Raw genomic sequence first — 27,884 nt, forward strand, 5'->3', positions numbered from 1 at the left:
GCTAGCCTCAGCACCCCCTTAGCTCCCTCCTGCCCCCACATTCCTCTGCACTCCACCCCCTCGCAATGCTATAATCTGCCCCTTGCTCCCCTCATTCTCGCCATCCATCTTTCACAGTGTCCCTTCTGCTCCTCACAGTCCCTGTGTCCAACCTAGCCTGTGAAACATAGAGTGGCAGCCATTTTGTGTGTGGGCATGTAGATGAACTGTAGGGAAATGGCAGCCATCTTACTGGCTTGAGGCCATTCACAGTAATAGGAGATAGTAGTCATTCTGAACAAGGGAAAATTTGTGAGTTGAAAAAATCATGCCGGTAGCTGTTTCCATCCCTTGACACTGACTGTATAGACATTCTAGACATGCTTCAGAGTGACAATATTGGAATTTTTTCAGGGTTGCCACCTCTTAGGCACTAAAATACTGGCTGGCCTGTAGGCAGGGCCTACTCCAAGGTGGAACCAGCCTGTGAGTGGGGCTAGGTCTTTGGAGAGGCTGGGCCTGCTGTGGGCAGGGTCAGGTATCAGGACTGGGGAGAGCCATGCAGAGAGGCTCAGCTTTCAGAAAGTTATGCAAGATTTGGAGGGATTCAGGGGCAGAACTTGGCGCTGCTTCCCCATTGACTGGTGTCTGCCACTGCAAAGCAGAACATGGATGCCAGCTGGGCAGGTGTGGTGCACTTCTAGCTGTGACATGAGCACACAAATAACCCAAGAAATTACATCTTGTGACCAACAAGTAACTAGAAAAATCATCCAGGCTGGTAAAAACACAGGTCAGATGGCAACCCTAAATCTTATGTAGATTCCTATTAAATTCCATAGGACATTCATATAATGGTGGTTAGGAATTTTTGTAGTTTTGGATTGTGTCTTAGACCAAACTGTCCTCCAGTTTTCTGACAAAACTGATCAAATTTCATGGCCAGGTTTATCAGGATATTTTCTGTGCTGTCTAATTCTCTGTCTATATTTTCAACCCATATGTAATGAGCCTTTCCAGAGGGTCAGCTAGAGACAGGGTCACAGCTAGAGGTTGTTTTGCAAGCCCACATTATTTAGATTATAATTTTTCAAATTCAAAATCAGTGATGGATTGTATATAGGTTTAATTTTATCAGACCTCTGAAAGTCTATGGGGGAGCAGGATAAGTGATTATGATATTGTCAGATTTGTACTTCAGAGAGAGCTGAACAAAACTGGTTTTGGTTTTGAAAACTAGATAGTTGGGATTTTGTTTTGCAAAACTAAAACCACAGATGTCTTATAGTCAGGTCCATTTTATCTGGACCCCTGAGTTTGGGATGGTGGGATTCAGATAAATGGTTTTGGGCTCATCTCTAGACACAGCATTCTGTTTCTGATGTAATTATTTGTTATATTACTATAATTCAGCAACTCCCTAATCCCCTCCAAGAATACCACAAATCTCAGAGAGCTCTGCTGCCTGCTGTATGTTTATCTCTGACCATTGCCAAGCCATATTCCTATCCTGACAATAAATCATTCTATTTCTATTGCTGTTAATGATTTCTGGCTTTGTGTAAAGGGCCCTTTCAATATAGGCACTGCCTTTATATCCCAGTTTTGGATGAGAAGGAAAACAGAGGTCTTGACTGCTCATGGTCATTAAAAATCCCGTGGCACTTTTCACAAGAGTAGGAGTTGTAATATCAGTATCCTGGCCAATTTACAATTTGGATTGTTAAATTGTGCTGGCCCAAAGTCTCCTCACAGTTTCCATTAAATACATTTCAACTTGATTCACTTTTTGTCCTAAACTGTTGTGTTTGTCCTAACGTATTGTTAAACAGCTGCTCTGCTCTGCTCCAGACGTGACTGCATGTCCGTGGTGTTTGTGTATACAGTGATTCCTCTATATGTAACTTTTAAAGAACCAGGGGATTAATGGCACCAATAAATATATTTTTATTATTTTGTTAGCACCTCATTTTCTTGGGCAGTCTTCCTGTCAACAGTGCATTCCCTATTATATCCTGCTCATTTTCAAAATACAGCATATTAAGCATAGAAAAACAAACCTTTTTTTAAAAAAAGAGGGGTGGGGCACATGCACACTTTGGAAAGATTACTCACATACCTTCTGGAGTGACAGTTGGCAGAGCACTGGGTTGTTTTGGGGTTTTTTAATATTTCATTTTCTTCCTTGAGCTTTTTCTTTCAAAACATAGTAACATCCAGGATACACTATCCCTTGTTTTACAAGGAGATGCCTTTAGAAATGCAACAGAGAAAGTTAGCTAAGTGCAAAGTCAATGGGAACTCAAATAAGAAAGCAATGGTTTAAATACCAGGAATCAAATATTGAAAGAAGTGGTGTTTTGATGAAAAGGTAGAGAAGTCATGTATAATGAAGGTTGGGTTTTCTCGCCTAATGGATAAATCCTAGGCTCTGTCAAGGAAACTACCAAGCAGATTTGACCTTCTAAGTCTCAAATAACTGACAGCTAGACTAAACATTGACAATTAATTAATTATGTTCAGGACAGAGTTTTTAGGCCTGGGAAAGGTAATACATTGTGTCATCATCAAATTTCTGTTTTCTGCTGTTGGGCAATACAGCATCCTTGAAACGAAGCTGTCGTGTTTGCAGAATAGCCAGGGGGTTAAAAAACTAAAGCAAAACAGAGGAAAGAGTAGGCATCTTTAATGAATATTCTACACTCATTCTTCATTAAAAATATCTTAAAACTAGCTCAGGTCTGTAGTGATTGAAAGTTGCTACAATATATTCAACTTTAGTGACCCCTGTGAAATATGTTGGTGATCCCACTCCAGTTTCATGTCCACTTCACAAAATGCCACCATCACAATTTGTGCTTGTTGCAACGTCAGCAAAGAGGCTAACGGTTGAACTGGACGGGAACTGAATGACATTCTCATTCACATAAGTCCTGGTCAGGGCTGAGGGCTACTTGTAGGGGAATGTGGGAAGCTAGAATTCTTATTGTTCATGTCACACCTATTCAGTAAATAGAGAATTTTGTCTCCTAGGTTATCATTGAATACCTTTCATGATAATGCACGCATGTGCACACATGCATGCACAGAGTGTGAGAGAGCTCTCTCGAGGCCTGTCTAAGTTATGGCAACTTCTGTGGGCTGTTCTATGGGTAGCAGCACTCTCCAGAGCTTCCACACAACTATGGCACATCCCTCCCACCTCAGCTCTGCCCTCCTGCATACCATCTATGCCAGGGCTTCCAAGAGGGTATTTGGGAGGCAGGCTTACAGGAGTCTTCTGCAGTGCCTATGTCAGGGGACTTCTTTCCTAGTGGATATGGTGTTCTTAAAATCCCCTTTTCATAGATTAGAAGGACAGAAGGGACCATTGTGATCATCTAGTCTGACCTCCTGTATGACGCAGACCATATGACTTCCTGAATTAATTCCTGTTTGAACTAGAGCATATCTTTTAGAAAAAACTTCCTCTCTTGACTTAAAAAATGCCAGTGGCAGAGAATCCACAACAGACCTTGGTAAATTGTTCTTACTGATAAAATTTGGCACCTCATTTTTAGTATGATATTGCTTAGATTCGACTTCCTGCCATTGGTTCTTGATATACCTTTGGGTGCTAGATCGAAAAGCCCTCCATTATCAAATTTCTGTTCTCCATGTAGGTACTTGAAGACTGATCAAATCATCCTTAACATACTCTTTAAGCTTAAGAGACTAATCTCCTTGTGTCTTTCACTATAAGGCATGTTTTCCTGTCGTTTAATCATTCTCCTGGCTCTTCTCTGAACCCTCTCCAATTTATCAACCATTCTTCTTTTTTTGTGGACACCAGAACTGGACACAGTAGTTCAGTAGCGGTCGTACAGGTGTCAGTTAGGGAAGTAATATAGCCTGTCAACTCCTACTCAATAGTCTCTTGTTACACATCCAAGGATTGCATTAGACTTTTTAGCCAAAGTATCTCAGTGGGAGCTCATGTTCAGTTGATTATCCATGATGACTCGCAAGTCTTTTATGAAGTCAATGCTTGTGAGGATAAAACCCCCAATTCTGTCCTCTTCAACTTGTTCTTTATCAGCTTGAACATTTATACTCTCTGGCCTTTAAATCTGATATAAAGAAGCCAGTGGGAGTGAGTTTCTTACCCCATGTATAGTAACGCCAGAATTAGAGAGAGACTATTACCTCCCTGTTTTGTGACATGATGCTGTAGCACACAGATCCTAAAATCATATTGTCATTTTCTTGCAGCTGTATCACATTTATCACATTGCAAAAACATCATTAATTTATTATTTACTTTATCATGATGCTTCTTTGAGTGTTTCTGCTTATTAAGTTTCCTTCTTATTCCACCCATTAAGTATATATGTTTAAGGGGTTTTTCCCTTTGATGTATTAGCTTGTGTAGGGATGTGGAAATCATAGTTTCAGTACAGGTCTTTATGAAAGTAGAGTGATGTTCATATCCTGAAAAGCACATTTAAAACAGTGTTAGAGTGTTTTGTTTAAAGGGGAAGTTCAAATCGGAGGTATAGTTCCAAACTGGGCTAGTGGGCCATTTGTTCATTATGTTTATTAGTAGTGTCATTCTGAAAAATAATAGAGTGGGGTTGAACAGGAAACACTGGCAGAGAAAGAAGAAAAGAAGAGGGCAATATGGGAACTGGTGAATGTGTGCGGAGATGACTGGGGGACCTTTCCCCTTAACTAAGTAAACTGTTGGGCACTCAGAAGTGCAGTCCAAAGGGAGTTTAAGACCAGCTGAGAAAAAGAAGAGCCTTGCCCAGGGAAGTTAAGGATGTAGAAAGAGAATTTACGGTTAGTGACCATTTCAGCCTTACTGTAAAGTTCTGTTCAGCTTCTTAAGACAGTGTTCTTCTTCAAGTGCTTGCTCATGTCCATTCCACTATAGGTATGTGCACATCACCCTGCACGGTTACCCGGAACTTTTTTCCCCTTAGAAGAGCCCATAGGGCCAGCTCCGGCGCCCCCTGGAGTCCTGCCACACGCCCCCTCAGTTCCTTCTTTCCGCCTGTGACGGTTGTTGGAACTAGCTTTCCTCACAACAAATACTATTCCCCTTGTTTGGACTTGTTTGATATTCTAAGTTAGTTTTAGTTAGTTAAGTAATTAAGTGTTGTTAAGTGTAGTTAGATAAGGCAAGTCCCTGCAGGGACTTAGAACGGCTGGGCCACGCCCCGGTCACCGGGCTTTAAGCCGTGCACCTTCTGCGGGAAGGCCTTATCACTCAGCGACTCCCCACGACCGCTACCTTAAGTGCTTGGGGGAAGCTCACAGGAAAGAAAAATGTAAGATCTGCAGGGCTTTTAAACCAAGGACTCAGGAGGACAGAGAGATCCGGTTAAAAGCCCTGTTGATGGAAGCAGCGCTCCGCCTGGCGTCCAAGCCAGCCCGCTCCACCTCGGCACTGAGCATGACCTTGGTGCAGAGTGCACCGCCAGCACCGGCCTCGACTCGCTGCACAACATCGCTGGCACCGAAGAGGAAGAAGCAGCTTGCAGAGCGCGGACGCTCCCCTGCGCCGTCAGTACGGGCAGGGTCGAGTATGGAGATGCACCGGACCTGGCCCGTCGAATCTTCTCCGGTGCCTGAATCTCCAATCAGGGATCTTCCCCCGACTCCTGGGAGTGGGAGAGTGCCCCTGCCGATGCCATCGACACCGAAGGCTTTTCAGGTGGCAAGAGCCTTGTTGGCCCTGCCTACTCCACCTCCGCCCCCCCTCTGCCGAGAGAGAAGGGGTTGGTGTCACAGGGAAAACCTGTGTTGGGTCCCCCTGAATGGTGGTGGAGATCCCCAATATGGGGAGAAAGATCTCCCGCTGGATGGTCTCCGAGGGTAGAGCAGAGATGCTCCCCCAGCAGTCGCTCCAGGTTGGCGACGTCGAGCCGCCCTGCTCCGGCACAGGATGCGGAGTCTCCTTCTTGGTGCCGACGTCGATCCCCGGCACCGGAGGCAGCGCATGCCAGGAGGCAGCACCGGTCGAGGTCTGCCAGGCGGCGCTCGGACAGCTCCCGTTCCAGATCCCCGGCACTGAGGAGTTTGCCCACACCAAGGCGGTGCAGAACCCGGTCCCATCGGAGGACCTGGCACTGCGCAGTCCACGACGCAGAACCCGGTCGCTGGAGTCCAGCTCAGCACCGAGAAATTCAGACCAGCGCCGACCTCGGTCACCGACGGTGTCTGCAGGGCCGCAAGGCAAGTGGCAGCGGAAATCATCAGTACCAAGACGACGCTCCAGTACCTCTAGCTCTTCGGAGCGCACCTCCGTTCGTCGGCACCACTCGTGGCAATGGAGGCAGTCCTCATCGTCATCCAGGTTGGAGGCTTTGAGAGAGCGGTCCCCAGCACGGAAGGGCGCCTGGGACTAAGAACGTACACGGCACCGCCAGTCCAGTGACTCGGGGTCTCCCGGGGGGACAGTTGTCCGGAGAGCTGACGCCCCCACAAAGTGTCACAGCCTATGGCGCAGCCAGCCCCGGGTTGGCCCCAGGTCAATGGCCGCAACAATGGCCTTATTGGGCCCCATGGGGTATCCAGATGGGGCCAGGGCCCCAATCCATTATGTCATTGGGGGTGCAGTCCGTGCCTCTGGCACAGGAGAAGGCCCATAGACACCACTCCTTGGATGAAGAGTCGGGTCCCCTATAGGGATCCTCAACAGGTGCAACCCTTCGCCAGGAGGGGGCACACCCACATGACGCACCTCGGCAGTCCTCTTCCTCCTCACCGAATCAGGCAGTCTCCCAGGACCACTCAGCACCACTGGAGGATTTCAGGGCACACCAGGAGCTGCTCAAGAGGGTGGCCTCCAACTTGGGGCTGGAGGTGAAGGAGTTAGAAGACACCGAAGATAGCCTCTTTAATGTGCTGGCGGCGGCTGTCCCAGTCCACGAAAGGGTCCTTAAGATTGTAAAGGCCCTGTGGCAAACCCCTCCCTTGGTCGCCCCTACGTCAAAGGTGGCCGAGAAAAAATATTATGTCCCGGCTGAAGGGTTTGAGTATTTGTTCACTCACCGTGCCCCAGGAACCCTGGTGGTAGATGTGGCTAACCAGCAAGACAGACAAGGTCAGCCAGGGTCCACTCCCAAGAAAAAGACAATAAAAAGCTGGACTTGTTTGGGAGAAAGGTTTATTCCACGGCAAGTCTGCAGTTCAGGATTGCCAACCGTCAGGCCCTCCTGGGTAGATATAATTGCAACCTGTGGGACTCCCTCAGGCAGTTTGCTGAGGCTCTGCCCCAGGACCAGGCTGCAGACTTTAGCACCGTCTTGGAGGAAGGAACCATTGTAGCTAGGGCGGCGCTGCAGACGTCCTGTGACGCTGCTGACTCAGCGGGCAGAGCCCATAGCCTCTGCCATCTGTATGAGAAGATGCTCGTGGTTGCAATCCTCGGGCATGTCCCAGGTGGTGCAACGGTCTATTCAGGACCTCCCCTTTGATGGGTCGGCCCTATTCTCCGACCAGACCGATGTGAAGTTGCACTGTCTGAAGGACTCCATGGCCACACTTCACACGCCCAAGCTTTCCAGGCGTCAGTCACGGCCCCAGGTGCAGCAGCAGCCAAGGCCTCCACCCAGGCCTTTTCAACCCTATAGAAATAGGGATAGGAATGGGGGGTTTAGAAGGAGAAATCAGTCCCCCAGATCATCCTCAGCTCTCCAGCAGGGGCCCCTCAGGAGGTCAGGCAATAAAAGGAGGCAATTTTGATGGTGCGCCCGAGAGTGGTGCCCCAACTGCTCTCCTGGATCTGCCCCGCCCCTTCCTAAACAGGTTAAGGCCCTTCTATCCCAAATGGGCAAAGATCACTTCGGACCGTTGGGTCCTTGGGATAGTCTCAGGGGGCTATGCTCTACAGTTTACATCTACCACCACAACAACCCTCCCCCTCCTTTCCTCTTCAGGGACCTCTCTCATGAGCAACTCCTCTTGCAGGAGGTGGCCACCCTCCTCAACATAGGAGCGGTGGAACTGTCCCTCAAGGCAGAAGGGGGAAGGGGTTCTATTCGAGGTACTTCCTCATCCCCCAGGGGAAGGGGTCTGAGACCCATATTAGACCTGCATTGTTTAAACAAATATGTCAAACGACTCAGGTTTCACATGGTCTCCTTAGCCTCCATAATCCCTTCCCTGGATCCAGGAGACTGGTATGCCACTCTCAACCTCAAGGACGCATACTTTCATGTGTCTATCCTCCTCAGCCACAGGCGTTTTCTCTGTTTCACAGTGGCTGGCTCCTACTACCAGTTTACAGCCCTGACCTTTGGCCTATCTTCGGCACCAAGGGTGTTCACCAAGTGCATACTGGTAGTGGCTGCCCACCTGAGACGAAAGGGTGTGCAAATTTTTCCTTACTTAGACAATTGGCTGATCAGGGGCAGGTCCAGGTCCCAAGTGCAGGAGAGCGTGGCCCTCACTTGCTCCATGTGCAGCAGGCTGGGACTGCTCATAAACGAGCAGAAGTCCACACTAACCCCAGTGCAACACATAGAATTCATTGGGGCCACCCTGGACACTTCCCAAGCCAGAGCCTTTCTGCCTCAGCCATTTTTCGAGGCAATGGTCTCTATCATCTCCCAGCTGCACCGATGCCCCACGACAACAGCCAGGCGCTGCCTACAGCTGTTAGGCCACATGGCAGCCTGCATATACGTAGTGAGATTAGCTCGCCTGAGGCTCAGACCGCTTCAGGCATGGTTGGCCTCGGAATATGTGCCGAGCAGACACCCAGTGGACCAGGTGGTCACAGTTCCCCACCTGTCTTAGCCTCCCTGAACTGGTGGTGGACTCCCAAGGCAGTGATGAAGGGCGTTCCATTCAGGGAACTGGTCCTGTTGGTCACCCTAATTTCCGACGCGTCGGACGTAGGATGGGGAGCCCACATCAGTGCCAATCTAGGCACTCAGGGGCTCTGGTCGGGGGAGGAGAGGCTCCTGCACATCAATGTGAAGGAGCTGAGGGCCATTCGCCTAGTGTGCAAGGTGTTCCTCCCATTCCTGACAGGCAGAGTGGTGCAGGTGTTGATGGACAACACCGCAGCCATGTTTTATATAAACAGGCAGGGGGAGTGCGCTCCTCGGCCCTCTGCAAGGAAGCTATCCATTTGTGGAACATTGCCGTGAGGCACGATTTCCACTTGACTGCCTCTCACATCCTGGGAGTGAGGAACGACGAGGTGGATCACCTCAGCAGGCCATTTCTACCCTGCCACGATTGGTCATTGCACCCAGAGGTGGTGGCTATGATCTTTCAGAAGTGGGGTGTTCCCCCAACTGGACCTATTCGCGTCGTCCTGGAACACAAAGTGTCTGAGGTTCTGCTTGCTCTGGGCTCACGAGACTGGGTCGATTTCCAACGCGTTCCTCATGGACTGGACAGGAGCCCTCATGTATGCGTTCCCGCCCATTCCGCTCCTGCCCAAGGTCCTGCTGAAAATAAAGAGGGACAGGGTGGACGTTATACTCATTGCTCCGGCCTGGCCGAGACAGCACTGGTTCAGCCTGCTGCTAGACCTTTCGATTGTTCCACCCCTGGAGCTCCCAAGGCGCCACGACCTTCTATCCCAGGATCATGGTTGCCTGTTGCACCTGGACCTGGACTCCCTGCACCTCACAGCCTGGAGGCTCTGTGGCTGACGGAGGGAGAGAGAACCTGCTCGGTGCAGGTCTGGCAAGTCCTGCTTGGCAGCAGGAAGCCTTCTACACAGGTCGTGTATCGGGCTAAGTGGAGGCAGTTTACCTTTTGGGCGGAGTCCCAGGGTATTCCACCCAGCCTCTCACCTATACAGGCGATCCTGGAATACCTGCTCCAACTAAAGCTCTGGGATCTGGCACTGGTCTCGTTGAAGGTTCATCTGGTGGCCATTTCAGCCTTCCATCAGTCACTAGAGGGGAGATCACTGTTTTCCCATCCCATCTCCTCAAGGGGGTGGTGAGGCTTTATTTGCAGGTCCGTGACCTGGTGCCTCCCTGGGATCTCAACCTGATCCTCTCGAGACTCACGGGGCCCCCCTTTGAACCTATGGCTTCATGCGTTCTGCTCATACTTTCATGGAAGGTAGCCTTCCTGGTGGCCATTACCTCAGCTAGGAGGGTCTCCGAATTAGGGCCTTGACCTCGGAGCCCCCTTATACAGTATTCTATACGGATATGGTGCAGTTGAGGCCGCATCCAGCGTTCTTGCCCATTTCATTGTAACCAGGATATTTTTCTCCCCGTGCTTTTCCCCAAACCTCACGGTTTGGAGGAGGAGAGGCAATGGCATTTGCTGGACATGAGACCAGCTGTGGCCTTTTACATCGAGCGTACAAAGCCGTTCCGGAAACCGACACAGCTCTTCGTCACAGTGGCGGACCGGATGAAAGTCTCACCTGTCTCCACCCAGTGCATCTCCTTGTGGATTACAGCATGCATCAAGTTCTGCTACGAGCAGGCGAAGGTGCCAATTCTGGGAACCATCACAGCGCACTGAACCAGAGCTCAAGCCTCATCTACAGCCTTCCTGGAGAGAGTGCCCCTGCAGGACATCTGCAAAGCTGCCACCTGGTCATCGGTGCATACCTTCATGTCCCACTACGCCATCATCAAGCAGGCGAGAGAGGACGTGGGATTCGGCAGAGCAGTGCTGAGGGCGGCTCACCGGTAATTCCAACCCACCTCCAAAGGTATTGCTTGTTAGTCACTTATAGTGGAATGGACATGAGCAAGCACTCGAAGAAGAAAACAAGGTTACTTACCGGTAACTGATGATCTTCGATATGTGTTGCTCATGTCCATTTCACAACCCACCCCCTGTCCCCTCTGCTGGATTTGGCAGAAAGAGGGGACTGAGGAGGCGTAGGGCTGGCAGCACCTCATATACCGTGGCATGTGCGCAGGGCTCCAGGGGGCACCGGAGCCGGCCCTACGGGATCTGCTAAGGGGAAAAACTTTCTGGTTAACGGTGCACAGAGGTATGCACACACTTATAGTGAAATGGACATGAGCAACACATCTTGAAGAACATCAGTTACTGGTAAGTAACCTTGTTTTTCTACACCTGTACACTTCTTTCAAGGCATTTGTATGTTCAGAGCTCAAAACCTCCGTTTTTCCAAGTTGAATTTTATTTTATTTTCTATGTTCACAATTTTTCAAGGATCGCTGGTATGATTTCTTGGTTTTTCCTGGGATTTACAGCTCCACTCAACTTAGTTTATTCTGCAAATATCATTGATGTATATCACAAACTGACTAACATGCATCCTAAATGAGTTGGATGAGGTGCAGGTTATTTCCTCTCCCAAATAGTGAATAAGCTATGAAATAACCTGCACCTCGCCCAACTCAATATACTGTCACTTAGGATGCATGTTAGTCAGTTTGTGATATACCTGGAAATGTTTTTATTCAAGCGAAAATGAATAATTCAATTATTTTTTCTTACATTTTCAATTAAGATTTTGTGAAGCAGAATATCAAACGCTGATAGGATTTGTGGCAAGTGTGGGAAAGCCTCTACCCTCAAGATACTGTGCTTTTAAGGTTTTAATGGTTTCTGTTCTTGCAGCCTTTCACCCTCCTCTCTGAGCCTCTGCTCTTCTCGTAAGTGTTGTTGGCCCCTTAATTTAGGGTCCCATAAACCCAGATCTCCCACCCGTCAGTACATTGCAACACCTTCTAACCACAAAGCAGGGGTGCTATCTGACAAAGCAAATTATATTTTTACTCTCCTTCCACTGCTCTTTTTCTTTTTCTCTACATCATTGGTTCTTCACCTATTTCTCTTCTTCCCTTTTCTCCTTTGTCCTTAGCCAGCAAAGCACTTAAGCATGTGCTTAAATTTTAGGTTAATGGTAGAATTCAGTGGATTTAATAATATGGTTGAAGTTAAGCACATATTTAAGTGCTTTGCTGGATCAGAGCCTTGGTCCCAGACTGTTGAGGGTTTTTTTTCATTACCACTCTTACTCTTTATCTTGCTTTTCACTGACCTCTCCTCTCTTCACTTTATTTTTTTTCATCCTGTCTACAAGTTCCACATTGCTTTCTCATGTACTTTCCCTTCTTGGCTCTCTTCCTCCTCAGCCCTCCCTTTTCAAGCTCTCTCCCTTCTCCTACTCACATCTCCTTTTCTCTCCACACAATATTTTTGGCCCTGAAGTATGAGTTACACAAGCTGACTTTATCCTATCAAGGTTACTATTCTTGGCATTGGGTTCATCCACAGTGTCTGATGATAGCATTAGAAAGCAGCCTCTTGTATTGAAAAAGGGACTACACTTTGTAATGATATTGACATCAAAGAGCATCAAAACCACAAAGTTACTAACAGCTGTGAATTGTTTCTTTTTTAAAGTCTAACTCCTGGGGTAATGATAGCAGAAGTAAGAAAGCTGTGCAGGTGCACTAGTTACATTACTAGCTGGGGAAAAAATCTGGAGGTTACACTAAAAAGATAGACCTGTTCTCTTGCACTTTGTAAAAATATAAGTCCTGCAGTACTGGAAAATCAGATTGTCTGAGAGTGAGAAATATACTATGGAAGTGAAAGCCAAATGTAAAATGTGAGGGAATAGCTGTTCTGATTTGTCAGGGTTTATGGGTTCTTGCAAAATCATTGAAACTCAAGCACTTGAAGCCATGAACCTTACTCCCTTTGTACATCAGAGCCCTGATGTTACCTCCTACTTTGTGACAGCTGCTTGCTCTGTGCCTGTTTCTTCTTTTAAGAGATAGTATCTGAAAACTCAAATAACTCTAACTTGCTGTTCAAGGCTTTTTGTGAGGGACTTGAAGAATTAATGTTTCTTTTCTCCTGGAATGACTGTTATATTTCAATTGCAAACTAAAATGTACACCTATAAATTGCTAACTAACTTCACAGGATATTAGCGTGTTCTGGGAAGCATCAATAAAATCAAATGCTTATAGAAGAGCTTGTACAGTTGGTTTCAACATCTCTGTTCACTTTTTCTTGATAATCAGAAGAGGAAATAATAGTGTATCTAATGTAGGGTGACTAGATAGCAAGTGTGAAAAATCGGGATGTGGGTCTGGGGTAATAGGTGCCTATATACAAAGGCCCTAGATATTGGGACTGTCCCTATAAAATCGGGACATCTGGTCACCCTAATCTAAGTGTTATAAAATAAACAAAAGGGAGGCACAAGCCACCATTGTATTGCCCTGCCCTGTAAGCACACGTGACAACACTGGAAAACTAAAAATAATGAGATTGAGGACAGGGAGGAAATAAGGATACCCCAATTCATTCCATAGAAGCAAAATGGAGTGGAAAAATGGTAAATATCAAGAAATAAAATGGGGCCAGTTGTATGTTTGTGAAGAGGGCACTGTATTGCAGGAGGGTGAAAGATGGTGTAGCTGAAGTACGGGACTCAGAATTGGGTGACTGACGATAGCCACAATAATTTCCATTGATTTCCTTACTCCCATCCTGTAATGGAGACTTCAGTATTCCTGCTATATTATCTTTGGTTCTATTCCCAGCTCTTCCATGAACTCCTTCTGTGACTCCAGGGAAATAATTTAACCTTTCTGTGCCTCAGTTTCCCCCATCTTTAGAACAGGGATAGTGCCTCACAGGTGTGCTGTGAGGCTTAATTTGTTAGCATTGGTAAAAACTCTCGGAAATCTTCACAAAGTAGATTCTGTGGAAATGTAAAATAGCATTATCCTAGTGTTATTGGCCACTGGGCTGCATATGCTTCCAGGATTTGGTACCCTTATCTTTTACAGTATGAATGGTTTATTTTTTTTCTTTAAAAAGATGCTTGCTTTTTAAAAGCTTTCAGATTGTGTTCAAATAACACCTTATTTATATTGTATTGCTCTTTCCCAAACTCCTGCACCACACTACATACTATGTGAAGATTTCTATTTTAGATCTTACTCATCCTTTTTTTCTTTCTTCCCTCCGGCTGTCTTGTCAGCTCTTTGGATCCTGTTAGCAACATCCTCCAGTAGTACTGAGACAGTGACACTTTCTTCAACCTTGCTGTTATTGAAACAGAAATGAGAGTTCACTTGACAAAGCAAAACCTCTTTAATTTTTCTTGCATTCCCCAACTATCAATATGATTTTGTCCTTTAGTTTTGTTCATCATGGAGATCTATAGAGCCTCCCTCTGCCCTTTGTGTAGCTATTATTGCATCTTTATGAGTGCCTGGAAATTGAATAGAAATACACTCTTCTGTGTACAATAGAATCTATGGAGTAGCCTCGGGGCTTCATTATCCAGGGCCTTACCTACATTCTGCTTACCATTAAATATAATTGATGACTAGTAGAACAAAAACATTTTGCATCTACAGGAACTTCATATAAGAGTCGCATTGAAGGCTCATCTTGCTCTGCTTTCCTCTGCTTATCTTCTGCTACAGTTTCTTAACTTAGGAGGGCAGGGGGTGCTATAGCTTCAGGGACTGTAATGTGTGGAGTTACTAGTCATCATTTAAGATTTATCTCTGACGGGGCTTCTGGGATTTCTGGGAAAGTCTCTCTCTCTCTCAGTAACCCTTGTGGTTTCATCCTTGTGTGAGTGGTGTGTGCGCACCCCCCCTCCATTTCTTCTTTCTCTGAGACACAGAAAGAGAAACATTAAAATTCACCTGTCAGGCAGGTAATAAATAATGTGATTAGTTACATAAAATTTTTGCTAAGTTCTGTCTGAGCCAGAATGGATGTATATATTAAAACTAGTTGACTAATCTAGGCCACGCTTATTATTGAGCTTTATTATTGAAGTTATTTAGAATATCCTTCATATAGTCCAGCTACATTGCATACATAGATTCTTTTTTATACATCTTATTGTTCTGGATGAGAGAAGTGATAAATGGACAGAGCCAGAGCGTGTGCCTGCAATATGTCGAGCCCATGCGGTACTTTTTGTGGAGGAGGGTTTTCAGTATGGAATGAAATGAGGTTACAGCTTCTATTTCTCAAATACAACTCATATACCTTTACTTTGTTTTTCACAGTCAGGAATTTTGAAGCATTAATTCTGCTTTCCTCATCTTCAGGAAGGAAGTTTTATACCAGTAAACTGTTATGCAAGATTAAATTATTTGAATTACATGGATACAAAGGAAATTAAAGTAGTCAAAAGCTTGTTACATTATTCCCTCCCTCTCTAATCATTTAGCGCTGTATAAATGGAGAGGGGAGTGTGTGGAGCTAATCAGCGTCTCATAAACAGATAATATTGTGTACACAAATGCCCTAATAGCCTAAGCCCAAAGGAGAACCAGCAAATTCACAGAGTATCACAAATATGTTTTTGTTTGCATGTAAGACACTCTAATGAATGAATCATTGATTAGCCAAATGGGATGTGGATGGTAAGACCTTGGGCAAGGTTTTTTAACTACTGAAATGTTTCCTCGAGGTGGATATTTCAGATTTTTCACACCAGCACAAATAAAATGTTAGTTGTAATTGTCTTTGTGTGATAATTTCTGATTATATTTTCTAACCTTCTGCATCATGATTTTTAATAGCCTTTCTGCAGTCCAGTTATGTAGTGTTCCAACTGTGAGAGAGAGGCAGTAAAAATGATACATTGCTCTCCCCTTGCCATTCTAAAATAAAACACAGATATGCCATGTAAATGCAATATTATACACCCAAGTCCATATGCACACAACACACATGCACAATGTAAAGTACCTCTTTCTCTCACACACACACTTTTGCAGTGTTGAAATTTGTTTGGAGAGGGGTCTAGCAGACTCTGAAGATTGTCCACACTCATTTGAAGAACTATCCAGAAGCAAGAGGCTTTGGAGGATGGAACCTAATTTTCTTTTTTACATAATTAAAGGAAAACAAGTCTGAGATACTGATTTTAAAAAAAACAAATCCCAAACACCCTAATTTTTACTCTTAAGAATGAGTCATATTTTGCCTAAAAATGAATAAACCACAACCAGAAACCTAGGTCTGTGTGCAAAATGTCAAAATGAGGCTATTGCAGGAAAAGTTAGACTCTGAACCTGAAATCAGAACCATACAAGGTGCTTCGAGTCCTCTTGAAAACACTGGGGCTTTGCAGGTGTGCAAGGCTCATCCGGCCTCATTCTCAAAGGACCAAAGCCGACAGTCGCTGGTACAGTTACTGAGAAAATCATACGCAGTGTCCTGATCTGTGGCTATAAACTGTCAGTCATAATTTTGTTCACATTGCTGTTTGTATACTATTTCTTTGTTTTTAAAAGGAAAACAAAAGAAATAAAGAAAAAGAAATGGCACTTGGGCAATTGTGTGAATGTGTGTGTTTGAATGCATATGGTGATCACGTGGTCAGATGCTTCATGGACCTGCTGGATAGTGCCACGTGTGCCTGCAGAAGTGGCTGTGGAGGGATTTTGTTGCTGATCCATCTTGAGGTGGGGGAGGTTTCCTGTCCTGGTCCTTATAGAAATAATCAGTGCCCAACCCTGTTATCAGATTGGGTGCTGAAAACAGGGTTTGTACCAAATTCTGATCTCAGATGCATGTGTGTGTCTCCCAATGGATACAGTTAATGCTAGTCAAGTGCATTCAGTGGCAGAATTTAGCCTTCTGTGTTTAGCATGCAAATTCTTTTGGAAGGATGTTTTGTTAAACAGTCAAACAGATGTAACATGTAATATCTGTTTATTACTTACACAGCAATTTTCTGTTAAGTGGCAGCTTTTACTATCTACTAGATTTGCTAAAAGCAAGTATCTTCAATTATCAGTAATCATGTGCATCTGCACGTAGTATGAATGCAGCACTTTTCTGAGGAATTGAATCTCTTCATACCTTTGTTTTTTGTTTTTTTGTTTTTTTGGAAAAGATAATGTTTCTCTTGATTTATCCCTGGGAGAGCAACGGGAAACTAAACAGCATGTTCTGAAAGGAAGAATTCCTGTAGTTTGTGGGTGTTTTCCTAGTGCTAGTCAAGAAGAAGATTTGAAAATGTTCCCAAAACACAGGCAAAAAGAGTAGTGGCTTTACTATGGCTATAATCCCTTAAGTACTGTTTGCCTCCCTATTTTCCTCAAGCATTTATTTTCTGTGGTTTTGTTTGAGAATAAGGAATGGATTTTTACAAAAATATTTACACCTACATTTTGGTAAATATTACCCAATTCCTATTGTATTATTGTATTCCTACTGTATTATCTCCACTGGCACAAATTCCAGCATGTTACCTGGAAAACAATGTGTTTTCTCAATCTATGTTAAAATATGAATATGAAATCAAATTGCATAAAATGTGCATCAAATTGATATAAAATCAAATTGCGTTAAAATATACACAGATTTTCAAATGCTTTTGTAAAATGCGTATAAAATATAGATTTCAAATGTTTGCATTTTTCTGCAATCGGGTTTATTACTATTTTAAATTTATAATATATATTTAAATAAAAACCGCAGGGTTGAAGTGTTGTTTGTATCCCATATTTGATCCATTACCTTTTGAAGGCAATGGCCAGGCTCACTGACAACAATTCTGGGCCCCAGGGCAGAACAGTTAATGGTCCCCCTAGAAAGGGATGGTTCAGGTCTGAGTGGGCTTCCACTGGAAGTTTTTACTTATTTATTATGTGCCATGCAGGTTCCCGGGTGGCTGAGGAGGCGGTATCTGCTACTCAACTTCCCAGGTCCCTTGGACTCCCCAAGGAGATTCCTGATGAACCTCGGAAGCTGAGTAGCAGATATTTCCTCCTCAGCTGCCTGGGAACCTGCACAGTGCAGAATAAATAAACTTGGCTCAGGGAAGGAGCAGAGAGCGTGAGCTCAGGGGAAGGGTGGGTGTGGAGGAGAAGAGCATACGTATCTATTTTAATTCTCCAATCCACCTGGGCTTTTTTAAATCTCACAGGAATTATGTGGCAGAGGCAGGTAAAGAATCTAATTTTCCAAGGCAACTTTCAACTTTCTTGACCAGGAGACCCTACTTTCTCTTCCTGCAACCCCCCTTGCCTCCTTCACTACACACATTCCAATGTGTGAAACAAATAAGGCATAGGTACTAAAGATACCAACCTCTTTAAATACACAACCTTGATTCATCCCCAGAGTTGATCAACCCTGTGCACTGAAGGCTGGAGTCCTTTGGAAAAAATAGGATGTGATCATGTAATGAAAGACTGTAATACATATAGGGCCAACCCTAGACCAAAAGGCACGTTAGGTGAGGAGTGTCTTTGCCACCCCTCTCCATTTGTTAAACTTTTATAGCCCCTTTCATGTGTTTGATGCCCAATTTGCATGCATGGTTTATTCCTGTCGTATAAGATGATAAATGTACATGCTAGGATCTGTAAATCTGTATTTATTTATTTATTAATGCCATATAAAAGCAAATTCTTTTTTCCCTTTTCCCTATTTTCCCTTTTGTTGCTGACAACAAAAACAGCACCCTGAGCCTGGGCCGCCTGCCCCTAAATCTGGTTCTGACTATATATACACAACGGGGCTGAACTAAGGAGTATCAGGAGGCTAAATTATTTCTGTATTTGGCACTGTGCAACCACTACTGGAATACTGTTCCAGTTCTGGTGTCCATGATGCCAGAAGGATGTTGATAAATGGGAGAGTGTTCAGAGAAGAGCAAGAAGAATGATGAAAGTATTAGAAAACATGCCTTAGAGTCATAGACTCCAGAAACTCAATCTGTTTAGCTGAACAAAGAGACTAACCCTAACCCTGTTCCAATCCTGTCTCTTCCTTGCCCCTCTATGCTTCCTGGACCCAGAAGGGGTGCATTCAGGGAACAGAAGAAATAGGATCCCTGATCTCAGTTCCAGTGCTAAGACCTGGTTCTGAGCATCCCAGTTCTGGAGTAGTAGCTGGGAGCAGCCATCACAGGGGAAGTCCAGCTTTGCTCCTGTAGCAGTAGACTCGAACATGGTCATTCAGTCTGGAGAGTGGGTGCATGTGCAGTCTCACGAGCAGCTGAGAGAGACTCAAGCATGATCAGTGAGGATACAATCGTTAGAGATTTTAGCTGCTAAAATCTAAGCAGTTTCTACTGAGCATGTGTGATTTTTTTCAAAGGCTTATAAATTGGCCAAATTTGGGTGGATTTTCACAGGGATGGCGGAAGGCATCCCCTATAATGTAATTAAATGAGTTTTATGTTTGAGTAAATTATAGTGCTTTTGAAACAGCAGGTTTTATAGGATGAATTGGGTGGTGAGAATATAATATGTGACAAGAGGGAAATATTCCACTTGTATGATTACTGATGAATGAACAGCAGCTATTAAATGGATTACCAGTTTTATTAAGTGCGACCCATGAGTATCTGAACAATTGTGTTTAATACGCTTTGCATAAATATTTGTGAATGTGCACATAACACTTCCAGATTAACATCCCAAAGTGGTGAACTGCAATCTATAGACTAAATTCTGGCTAGTCCTACTCAAGTATGCTGGTGGGAATTTGGGAAAAGGGCATGTGGGACCTCTTCTCCTACGCTATTGACACTGCATAGTACCCTGGCAGAATAATTTCACTAGCATTCCATGAATGCTACAAAGGGACTGACTAATGGGTTCAGCCGTACTCCATGACCCAGTGACATTGCCTAATGAGTTAGGGAGGTGGCCAGGGCTCTGTCTTCCCTGTACACCTGCTGACATCTAGCTGCAGGCACTGTGGGATGGATACACTTCTTATTTTTTGAAGAAACTGTATAAGGGCCAATGCAAATTGTGTCACTCCCGGTCAGCCTATCTGCATTCATCTGCTGTACGATGGCAGAACGTCACAAGGAAACTCTGGTTGGCTTCTGGAGCTTTGATCCTCCCTCCAGTGTTCCTTTCAGGCGGAAAGCTAGAGTGCAGTCCTATAATGTTACAATTGCTATTTGCCTGTGTGAGAGTCCCTACACAAAAATGTCATGCTTTTGTATATACTTTTTAAGCAGTGGGTAAAGTAGATCAAAATGCGAGGGGGAAGCTCACCAATGCTGGTGGTTGTGTGTCATGGATGTTGACAACATGATGAAATTACATTGTATCATCTTGTGATGGGACATGGCAAAGGGCAGACAATAGGAGAAAAGGAAATAAATGAATTGGAAAGGAGTCAGTTGTTCCTACCCAAGTCCGTAGTCACCCAAACAAAACTGTGTGTGTGTCCTGCAAAAGTGCACTGTGTGTAGGAAACATCCTTTGTGCTCCAAACACTGTTAGCTTTTACCCCTTCCTCACCTCTGCACACTACTGTAGAGTACCAGAAAGGGAGAGGGAACTAACAGAGCCATGTTTCCCCTTTATTCGGCACAGAATGGGCGAGCCAGTGACAGGGTCTTCCTTTGTCCGTGTAGGGGAGAACCGAGGGCAGCAGGCTGTCTCTCTTTTCGTTTCTGTTCCCTGGTCCTCAGACAGGCACCAGCTCCTTCTAATCCTCACACTTTACAACTTCCCAAGTGAGGAATCTTTATTTCTTCAGATAGTGAAGAGGCAGGAGGAAGAGGAGCTCTTACATCCGCAGGAAAAGGAGAAGAAGCAGAAACCTCCCATTGCTGTAGCCAGGGAGAGGGGAATTTGCTTTCACACACACCCCCTTACTTAAAACCCTTAGCTACTAGCATGTCTTTCTTAGGGACGGCAAGTCTCCATTCACCTGTTTGTGTCAGGCTAGTAAAGTGGTTATCCATATGTTAACCAACCAGGGGCCTTTTCCCTGTAAAATGATCTCTTTTCCTTCCTACTCGTTCTTAGAATTTATTGTTTCCTGTTAGTGACATCAAACTGCTGCTGTGGGAATGGCTGGGATTTTACAATGACAGAGATCACAAAGGATTATGATCTCTCCATATAAAGAAGAAAGTGGCAAAGGGACTGAGGGATATGGGGAAACAACTTCAGAAACAGCACTATGAAGAGAGGAACTAGAAACACATTGTTGAAAGGTAACTTGATTTACATTTAACTCTCTTACTGATCCCACATTTGAATTAATGCAAAAGTTAATTTTAAATATAGAAATAAAATAAGACAAATTTCCCCCTCCCTCTTGGCAAACTGTAGAAAAAGTGACCTTAATATTAGGTGAAGCAACACCTTTCCCCCTAGGAGCTAAAATGACAATACCAGCACTGTTTGTAATTCCTGGATGACTGTGGGTCTTAGCATTGGCATAATGATATAGGTTTTTACATAATGGGAAGCCCATTGCTAATCGCACCCTTACACACAAATGATGTCTGTCTGTCCTACACTTACTGGATCCCTGATGTCAGGTTTGGGAGTCATTTCTTCAAATAGTTAGCCATTCCAATTGCTTAATATAACTGCAATGTTCTGAGTGATAGTATCCCTTAGATGTCTTTGATCTGAACTGAGTTGCAATTTATCCCATTTCCACTGATATGTCTAAACATCTGAACTTTCCTCATGGGTATAAATCATACCACAACAGTGCTTGAGCATTCATGATTCCAGGGGAATCTGCAGAAATCTCAGGAGTAAGAGACAGATTCCATGCAGTGGGGTCACCTTGCAGAGAACCAGGAGGTAAAGATGCCCCCTTTACTGCAAGAAGCTCCACTTGCTACCAGGAAGCGGCAAAAGTAGCTTGTTATAAGCAACTCACCAACCCATTTTATTAATTTATTTTCATTTTATTAAGACAGTTAATTCCCACTTTTCAGGGATTAGTTACATCTATGTGATCACTGCCTCCCCAAGCCCCAGTCCCTCAGAAACTCCTAAATTGGTACGCAGCCACTTGTCCAGGAAGGTAGCAGATGATGGCAGCTCCTTCGGCCAAACACTACTGTAGGGTTAAGCAGAGACACCATGGTGAGAAAAGGGACCAAACCCCCAAGGACGTGGAGAAGAAAGCGAGGAGAAGGGCAAAATCACTAGGGAATTGGTGGTGAGACTGAGGACTGGAGGGCAGAACCACCAGGGACTGGGAAGGGGGTGGCATAGGTAGGCTGGTCACCAAAAGGAAAAGGATGTGTGCTCAAAAGTTGGGTTCTCAATTTGAATTTGTGCTTGGGGGCCCATATGACTATTGTTATACCCGATTTCACTTTTTTTTAAACTTGGCACTTCCCTGCTTTAGTTTTAATCATAGTGTTCAGCACTGTTTGCAAACATGAAGCATGTACCTCTTCTGTCTTTCTGGGTGCAAGAATGTCATTGTGACCCTGGGTCACTTTGAGCTGCCTCTGTCACCTGTAACTGTGGAAATGGGTTACTACATTAGGAGTGTATTTAGTTGGGCCTTCAAAGCTTGAATATTTGATGTGGGATTTCTTTGCTGTTTGGCCATTTAATTGGATCTAAAAGTGTGGTGTTTTTGTTAAAATCCTTGCTCACTTGGAAGTAACCAGCAGACTTTTAAGATCTTTACATTAACTAGAAAATGTCTTCATGCTTCCTAAAGGAGGATTCCCTCCAGAAAAGGGCTCAGGACCTGACTGAAGGTGGGAATAGTGATTTGAAGGCTCTGTGATTGGAGCAGTACAACTGGGGCTATGACTTCCCAAACATTTGCCCCTGAGGGTATGTCTACACTACAGTTAGACACCTGCAGCTGGCCCAGGTTAGCTAACTTGGGCTAAGGTGCTCAGACTGAAAAGCTGTTTAATTGTGGTGTAAACGTTCGGGCTTGAATGTCTACACTACAATTAATCAGCCCTTTAGCCTGAGCCCCAGGCAGTTGACCCAGACCAGCCATGGATTTTTAATTGCAGTGTAAACAGACATACCTTACGAGTCTTACACAAAGAGAAGCTGGAGGCAATGGTCTTCCTATGTTCCATCTAGGCTCCACCTTTAGGATAGATGGGTTTATGGGCATCTGCATGAGAATGTCTCAGTAAGGTCCATTTCAACTGATGCTGGGAGAATGGAGAGGATGTTTCCTAGGTGATGCCCCTCTGGTCTGGGATCTCTAAATTTCCTACCAATTAAACAACTTGTATTGCTTTGTGAGTTTTTCATTGTTGTCCATGTACTTGATTTTTTAACTTCTGTGTGTTTTCATCATTGGATTATCCCTCTCTTTCAAGCTGTGGGTGACCATCTGATTTCTCCCTAACTGTCTCCCCACACTGTCTTCATTGTCACAGACAGACATTATTACTAATGAGCACATTGGAGCTCAGACATTATTCTCTAGATGATTTCAATTAAAGAGGCAATTCCAGATAGAGTTTGTTGAAAACAGACTCTTCCAAATGGGGTTATAAATGTTGTGATTTTGACACCATCATTGTGCAGAGGTAGCCAAAACCCAGTGAAGAGAAAACACAAGCTCCAACTAATTTAGGAGCAATATTAATCTAATGTAGGAAGCATAAATCTTTCTCGTTTCACTGCCTCATTCAACAGCTTAAGGGCTGATCAAATTCTTATTCTCCCATTCTTTTTTGCCTCTTGGGATATTGGCATACACCCCAACTCATTGATTCACTAATTTTCTCTATGAAGCCTATATTTTTTATTCTGATTAATGTTTGCTTTTCGCTTTTGGAAGCATTTGAAAAGGACACACTGTGTGGTGTATCATATCTATGGGAAGTAGATTGATCTATAGGAAGATCTTTCATTTCAGTTTAAACTAGCTGAAATTTAAGACCAGTGTTCTTGGACTTCTAGATTTATTTCCTCTACTGGGTTCAGGAGCCCATTTTACAGACCACATCTTAAACAGCAGATTATTTGTTTGTTACTAAAAAATTAAAATAAATAGCCCAAATATAATTTCCATTGTGAGGTGTATACATTGAGTATCACAGGGTCCAGGTATATCTGCTGTTCTATGTGCTGGAATGATTTCTGGGGAACTGTAATGATGTCTTCATCTGTATTGATCTTAAATTTCATTCTTCTGACATAGCTGTACTGCTACATGCCATAATGTTACTGTTCTCTTCACAAGTAGTCAGTCCTAAAATCATTGCTCCTAATTCCTACTCTGTACCTCCGGCCACTATTTACTTCTCTATTTTAGTGCAGTGGATCATCTCAGTGTGTTCCAGTTAGTTACATTTTCTGTGTCTTTGTTTCATGCTGAGCAATAATCCCTTGATTGTGTTTGTGTTTGCAGTGAGTGCATGTTACATCTGTTCCTATGCCAGATCCTTCCTTTCTGCTACTTTTCTGGAGTGTATTCCATTTCTTTCCGTACTCTTGTGTAGACTGAAATTGGCCAATAAGCACAATCACCCTTTTTTAAATAGTTTCCTGATCTGCATTTTGATTTTTAAATGCTCTCATTTACATCAACAGCAAAAGTACCATAGAGTTCAATGGGATCAAGATCAATACCTTAGTGAGTTTGGAGTGATGGGCTATTTCATTTGCATATTTTCAATGTCATCTGTAATGTTAGTGACATTCTTCGTCATAAAGTCCTGATTAAAAATGGATATCAGAAGGATTCTTCTTTGTCTGCCCAACGTGGTTATGCTTGGCCAGTTTATGCAAGCTTTTAATCATTATAGTAATAATAATACTTAACACTTCTATAATGCCTTCCATCTGAAAAGCCCTATGCACTTTGTAAAGATTACAGCAACCAGGTGAGGTGGGTATTATTATCTTCACTTCACACAAGGAGAGTGTCTAAACTAGATTTTGTGGTCCTGTTGTAACTCAGGTTAGCTGATTAATTTGAGTTGTGGTCCCATTGTAACTTGAGTTAATTGATTACTATTAATTAAGTATCACCATTGTAAATACTAATCTAGACACCGCACAGATGTTTGTTCCATGACACAAACTTTTGTGGAGTGTCCAGATTAGTATTTACAAAGGTGTTATAGCTAATTGGCAAATTTAAGTTACAGCTGGACCACAGACTCTAGTCTACACATGCCCAAAGAAGCTAAAGGACTTGCTCAAGGTGACACAGCAAGTTTGTGGTAGAGTCAGGAGTAAAGTCCAGCTCTTCAGACTCCCAGTTGTGTGTATTAATAACTGGGCCAAGCTTTCTCCCTAACAAATGCCTCCAGGGATTCCCTAGTGCACTACTTCTCAGCATGAAGTACTCATCAGATTTCTTTATCCCAATAACCTAATTATTTACTGGCCTCCTATGTAAAAAGAACTTAAATAAGTGCTTGGGCTCTTTCATTGTTTCCTATCGGAGAGTTAATTTCTCTTTTCCTCATCCAGATTGATAGAAATGTGAAACCAGGTGAAATTCTGCTTCAGTTAAGGCAACAGTAATAGATACTGAACTTTAAAGGGTAGAGCTAGGCAAAGAGTGGGAAAATATATCTGTGAACATATTTACCTAATCTAATTCAAAATTAAATTTGTATCCATTTTTCAATTTGCTTTACTGTGATCACCCGAAACCCTATTTTTGTATTCATACATTTTTGGGGTGTGTGTGAATTTTATTAATGTGAATTTGGTTATTTGTACACAAATAAATATAGTTTTACTACCAGTGCTCACCGAGCTATCCATTTAGGAACAAAGGGTGGGATCCACAAAGTTACTCAGGGGCCTAAACCCCAGTTGTAGGCACCTAAGTCTTGAGTTTAGGTGCCTAAATCCTACACTGTTTTAAGCTACACTGTGATCCAGAAAACTTTCCCCTAACACTGTAAGCGCTTAAACTCACTTGGTGCCTAAGTTTCAGGGTAAAAGTTCCCTTGGTGCCTACATTTCAATCTCTGGGCACATGTACTACTGATTCTTCCTAGGCATCCAGACATCTATTTCCCTAAACATCAGAGTGATTCACAAACTGGGGAAAGAAAGGCATTTGGGTACTTAAGTGGCATGTAGGGCTCAATCCAGTAGATGTGCTTGGAAGCTTCCTACCAGGTCAGGTTCCATGTAAAATCTGGCTGGCGGAGAAGATGGTTGTGGTAGGGTCCACCTTATAACTGAGTAGCTAGAGCACTCACCTGCAATGGGGAAGACCCAGACGTGCAGCAAGACTAGGGCTCTGTTGACACAGGAAGGTTTCTAGGCAGTTTGTCATAGTAAGTGAATGGCTTAAGGTAATATGCTGTGGTTGTTGAATTTGGCTGCCAGATGCACTGGGGTTTGAGCCCTAACTCTTGGCAGCTTTTTGAGAACATGTACTGTGTACATTGCTTGTTCTTTGCCTGCATTCTGCAGGGGTCCCTTTTGGAAGATTTGCTCTGAGACCAACATTTTTCTTTTAAAAGTGAGATTTTAAAGTGCTCCAAAATTCATATGCAGATTCTGATTTTGTTATCCAGGAAATTAACAGTAATTGAATAAAGGGAATATGAAAGACTTGAGTCAGTATGACTCATATTCTCAACCCTTTCCTGAGCAATGGAACTGAGAGTGCCTAATGAAAGCAGAGTTAAGGTTGTCCAGTGGTGTCTCATGCTCATCTAGAACATCAACTTCAACTGAACTCAAGCCTCTGAAAACAAGGCACTGAAGAGTTAAAGTAACACAAACGTAAACCTCTGAAAACCAGAGTTTTCAGATACAGAGTTAAGGAACATGCCATGCTCACAACATAGCCTTATCTCTGCCCTCTTTGAGTGGTGCTCTAATATACTGATAACACACATACTAGCACTCTACTCTTGCAGCAGAACACTCGCAATACAGAACACATGTGCATTGTAGGATCAAGTCTAACACCTTCTGCTTGCCAAAAGGATTCCTTCTAAGACAGTGGTTCTTAACCTTTCCAAACTATTGTACCCCTGAAGCCTGAGTTCCACCCCCACGGGGCTGAGGCATGTAACTTAGTTTCATGGCGCCCCTGTGGCTCCAGGCAATTGCCTTTCTTGCCACCCCCAATACCAGCTCTGCACTTGCGACCCCTCTAAACCCCCAGGTTGAGAAACACTGTTCTAAGAAGTTGTCTTCTCTTATTCATCACTCAACTCCAGAGACTAGTCCCCAAGTCAAGAAGGCTACTGTGCGCCACTGTTGATGCAACCTACAGAACTCAGTGCTGAAATAAGCCATACTTGAATCCTCATGATACTCATACACGTCTCCTCATATTATAGTGACAGCTCATCCAACCTGCTCCAACTAATCCCTCCACTACCAGTGAATGCAGCTGGAGTACATGCAGATAAAGCAGGAATTCAAATCTGTGGAAGACAACACAATTTATGCAACAGTGCCTTCTCATGGTACTCATGTCTACTTATTATGGCATGAACCTTATTGAACCATTCCCAATGTCTATTCTAGCTCTAGTGGGTAGAGTTAAGTTTGTGATGTAGGGGTGGCATGCACCTTAACTCTGCATTTCCTGGTTTTCAGAGGTTTAAATTTGCATTCCCTTAACTTTTTATTTCCTGGTATAATTAATATTATTAGAGATACAGATCCACAAAGATAAGCCGTATAATGCTATGTAATTTCCTGGTGAATGACATCTGAGGAGGGATCATTGTGTAATGGGTAGAAAAAGAGACTAGAGGCTATGATATCTTGTTCTAACTCTCTGCAATGCCACCAATTTGTTTTAGGACCTTGGACAAGCCATGTAACTTCTTTCTGGCTGTATAAAGGGTATACAAATACTTGCCTACATCACAGAGGTGTAGTGAGGCTTATTTAATAAAAAATAATAATTAAAATGAATTAATTTTTAAAATGATTTAATAAATAATTTTGAGAACATATATGAAAGCTTTAGTATAAATGTAAATTAATATTAGTATATTATACTTTATTAGATGGCAATTGGGTGGGGGGATTGCATAGCTGAAAGGTGTGTGTGGGATTGGGAAATAGGAAGGTTAAAAACCTAGGAGGTATGTTAGAGAAATTACTAGGTTAGTGAGAGCGATTCATGGATGAATATATTTATCTGTATTACTGTGTACTGCAATACACTTTAGTGAGGGCAAGCACCACTATCCAACAGTAGCCTCATGGTTAACTTCTGATTTTGCATAGGCATTGTAG

At 43.7% G+C, this 27,884-nt stretch overlaps 1 protein-coding gene across 2 annotated transcripts in view; it reads left to right on the forward strand.

Moving 5' to 3' along the window:
• Window positions 1-27,884, forward strand: part of ESR1 (estrogen receptor 1) — a 285,662-nt gene that overhangs the window by 50,068 nt on the left and 207,710 nt on the right. Inside the window, exon 1 of one of the 2 annotated variants that reach the window (XM_067542423.1) lies at window positions 20,883-20,905. The exons of the other annotated variant lie outside the window; for it this stretch is intronic. The gene's annotated coding sequence lies outside the window, so the exon portion shown is untranslated. Of the gene's footprint in view, window positions 1-20,882; window positions 20,906-27,884 lie in introns of those variants that run through there. 2 annotated transcript variants of the gene reach the window in all.

Source organism: Emydura macquarii, unplaced genomic scaffold, assembly GCF_026122565.2.
Source record: "Emydura macquarii macquarii isolate MOO-44397 ecotype Brisbane River unplaced genomic scaffold, CSIRO-AGI_Emac_v2 contig_705, whole genome shotgun sequence".
NCBI classification, from domain to species: domain Eukaryota; kingdom Metazoa; phylum Chordata; order Testudines; family Chelidae; genus Emydura; species Emydura macquarii.